The sequence below is a fragment of the Pongo pygmaeus genome, chromosome 1, assembly GCF_028885625.2.
Source record: "Pongo pygmaeus isolate AG05252 chromosome 1, NHGRI_mPonPyg2-v2.0_pri, whole genome shotgun sequence".
Classification (NCBI taxonomy): Eukaryota; Metazoa; Chordata; class Mammalia; order Primates; family Hominidae; genus Pongo; species Pongo pygmaeus.
The window spans coordinates 99918105-99921800 of NC_072373.2; the positions used below are offsets into that span (position 1 = coordinate 99918105).

Sequence of the window (3696 nt, forward strand, 5' to 3'; positions counted from 1 at the left end):
CTCATGCCTGCAATCCCAGCACCTTGGGAGGCCAAGGCGGGCGGATCACCTGAGGTCAGGAGTTCAAGACCAGCCTAGCCAACATGGAGAAACCCCATCTCTACTAAAAATACAAAAATTAGCCCGGTGTGGTGGTGGGCGCTTGTAATCCCAGCTACTCAGGAGGCTGAGACAGGGAGAATTGCTTGAACCTGGCAGGCGGAGGTTGCATTGAGCTGAGATCATGCCACTGCACTCCAGCTTAGGTGACAGAGCAAGACTCTGTCTTAAAAAAATAAATAAAAGAAGAGAAAATGTAAGAATTGTGTCCCGAGCTGGGTACAATTGCAGGCACCTGTAGTCCTGGCGATTCGGGAGGCTGAAGTGGGAGGATCACTTGAGGCCAAGAGTTCAAGTCCAGCCTGGGCAACATGGCAAGACCCCATCTCTAAAAAAAAAAAAAGAAGAAAAAAGAAAGGAGAAAAAGAATTGTATCATTATTTGAAATTTAACATGCATATTTTTTCTCAGTAAATCACTAAGTTCTTTCAGGATAAAGGACTATTTGTGCTACTTTGTATCATCTATACTTTTTCCTGTTTTGTATTAGAGTTTTGTTTTTTTGATAAGTCACTGAAACAACAACAACAACTTGAAAACAGGAAGTACACCACGAAACTTGACGCGGGTCAGATCCACCTGCGCCTCCGGGAGGTGCCTCTCCTCATCCTCCATCCGGGTCCTGAGTTCCTACATGGGTTGAAAAGATAAAAGGTTAATGCCCCTCCCAGAGGAGTGGTTTATCTAGGGACTCCTGGTGACAACCTGGAGGCATATTTATAGTGCTAGCTTTGAAGGGGAAGCCCCTTTCCCCAGACCTCAGAGTATAATACAGATGATGAGAAGCCCAGCCTTCCGGGCAGAGGAGGATATTTTAGGCCAGCGACCCTTCAGTCCTGGCCCAGTCACACCCCATCAGCATTCACTTATCTACAGGGAGGGAAGCTGCAGGACAGGAGTGTGGGAGGGGAGCCTGGGAGGAGAGAAAAGGTCTGCCTTTGACATTTGTAACTGCTGAGAGCTGAAGGTCAGAAATAGTCCTTTCCACTAAGAAATGGCTGCTGACCAAAGAGCTCATGAGATTGGCTACTGCTGTCACCTCTCATGGCTTGGTGGTCTGAAAATGTTGTAAAAAGAGAAGAGTTTCCTATGCCTCAGGAGCGTGTGAAATACCAGATTAAGTTTGTGGACACTGTCTCCAGGATAAAAAGTTTTTAGGCTGGGTGCAGTGTCTCACGCCTGTAATCCCAGCACTTTGGGAGGCTGAGGTGGGTAGACTGCTTAAGCCCAGGAATTTGACACCAGCCTGGGCAACATAGCAAGACCCTGTCTCAAAAATAAACAAATACATAAATAATTTTTAAAAAGAAGTTTTTAAGGCCGGGCACAGTGGCTCACGCTGTAATCCCAGCACTTTGGGAGGCTGAGGTGGGTGGATTACCTGAGGTTGGGAGTTTAAGACCAGCCTGACCAACCCTGTCTCTACTAAAAATAGAAAATTAGCCAGGCGTGGTGGCGCATGCCTGTAATCCCAGCTACTTGGGAGGCTGAGGCAGGAGAATCGCTTGAATCTGGGAGGCGGAGGTTCGGTGAGCTGAGATTGCGCCATTGCACTCCACCCTGGGCAACAAGAGCGAAACTCCGTGTCAAAAAAAAAAAAAAAGAAGTTTTTAAAAAGATTATGTAATAAGTAGATGTTCATCCAGCCTGTAATCCTAGCACTTTGGGAGGCCGAAGAGGGCAGATCGCTGAGGTCAGTCTGGCCAACATGGTGAAACCCCGTCTCTACTAAAAATACAAAAATTAGCCAGGCATGGTGGCAGCCGTCTGTAATCCCAGCTACTAGGGAGGCTGAGGCAGGAGAATTGCTTGAACCTGAGAGGCAGAGGTTGCAGTGAGCCGAGATCGTGTCATTGCACTCCAGCCTGGGTGACAGGGCGAGACTCCATCTCAGAAAAAAGAAAAGTAGATGTTCATCCAAAATTACCTCTAAAGATTGGACAGATAAGGAAAAAAAGAGCGGACAGGCTGACATTGGTCTGACTTTGAGCTCAACATACTGATTTAATAATAATAATGTAGCTAACATGTATATAGCACTTACTTTGTGCCCCTGACCGGGCTGTTAGAAGAGCTTTACACACATTACCTCACCCTGTCCTCATTGTAACCCTGTGAGGTGGAGACTGTTACACCATTTACAGATTTGCAAACAAAGACACAAAGACAAATCCACTAATTTGTCTCTAATCTCTCAGCTAGAAAGTGAGAGAGCCAGGATTCTAAATTAGGCACTGTTATTTGTATACATTGTATGCAAATAAAATTTCCAGAAATTTAGCTGAATTTACTTAGTAATTTTTTCCCCTGGCAGGTAGCATAAGGAAGTTTTATAAATTAAATAACATTTTGAATGAATGCCTCATATAAGACGTTGTCCCTATTCCAAGATAATGCTGATGCTAATACCAATAATATGTACAGTTGGGGCCCAGAAATGAACATGCAGCTGTCTGTCTTTAGGTTTGTGGTCATAGCAACCATTTTCGGAAAGCCTGGTGTTTGCTTTTCTGCCTCTCCGAATCATGGTTGCTCAACTCCTTTGTTCCAAAACAGACACCCCATTCCCAATTGCTGCGCGCCAGGCTGGCCTCCAGCCGTTGAGTCCATGTCCTGTCATGCTGTCTCCACTGTTTTGTCTCACTGATGCTGTTCTTCTGACCATTCCGCTTTGGCTTGACCCAGCCGCCCATACTAGGCAGCTGCTATGAGAGCAGCCAGTGGTGACCTGTGCTCTTCCAGGGACTGGAGGGTGAGACCACCTTTCTGTGTTTACCTTTGTATTCACCACCTCACTCTGCACACAGTAGGCATTTAATGAATGCGTGTGGGGTGAGCACTGCCTCAGCTCTGGCCACATTCCAGCATTTTCTGGTTGTTGTCCTGCCCCCATCACGGCCCAACTGCCTTGCACCTGATGAAATGATGAAGAAACAGGATGTGATCCATTTGGTAAGATGAGGACCAAGACATGAATGGGATATTCTGGTCTCCCAGTCACCGCTATGTAGACTTTATGTCTTTATTTATTTTCTTTTTAAAAAAAGATATACTTGGTCAGGCGCAGTGGCTCACGCCTGTAATTCCAGCACTTTGGGAGGCCAAGGCGGGTGGATCATGAGGTCAGGAGTTCGGGACCAGCCTGGCCAACATAGTGAAACCTCGTCTCTACTAAAAATACAAAAATTAGCCGGGCATAGTGGAGGGTGTCTATAGTCCCAGCTACTCGGGAGGCTGAGGCAGGAGAATTGCTTGAACTTGGGAGGCGGAAGTTGCAGTGAGCCGAGATCGCACCACTGCACTCCAGCCTGGGCAACAGAACGAGACTCCGTCTCAAAACAAAAAACAAAAACAACAAAAAAAGATATACTCCTATATTTTTTTCTTTTTTTTTTTTTTTTTGAGATGGAGTCTTGCTCTGTCGCCCAGGATGGAGTGCAATGGCAGGATCTCAGCTCACTGCAACCTCCGCCTCCCAAGTTCAAGCAATTCTCCCGCCTCAGCCTCCCAAATATGTGCCACCACCAGCTAATTTTTGTATTTTTAGTAGAGATGGGGTTTCACCATGTTGGCCAGGTTAGTCTCGAACTCCTGGCC

The 3696-nt window shown here is 46.4% G+C and overlaps 1 long non-coding RNA gene across 1 annotated transcript; it reads right to left on the minus strand.

The window, feature by feature from the left end:
• Positions 1-468: 468 nt before the first annotated feature.
• On the minus strand, positions 469-3004 carry LOC134739441 (uncharacterized). Its single transcript, XR_010126075.1, has 2 exons — positions 2876-3004; positions 469-729 (listed from the first exon to the last, which is right to left on the minus strand). It is a non-coding gene; the product is annotated as an uncharacterized LOC134739441 (long non-coding RNA).
• Positions 3005-3696: the final 692 nt, after the last annotated feature.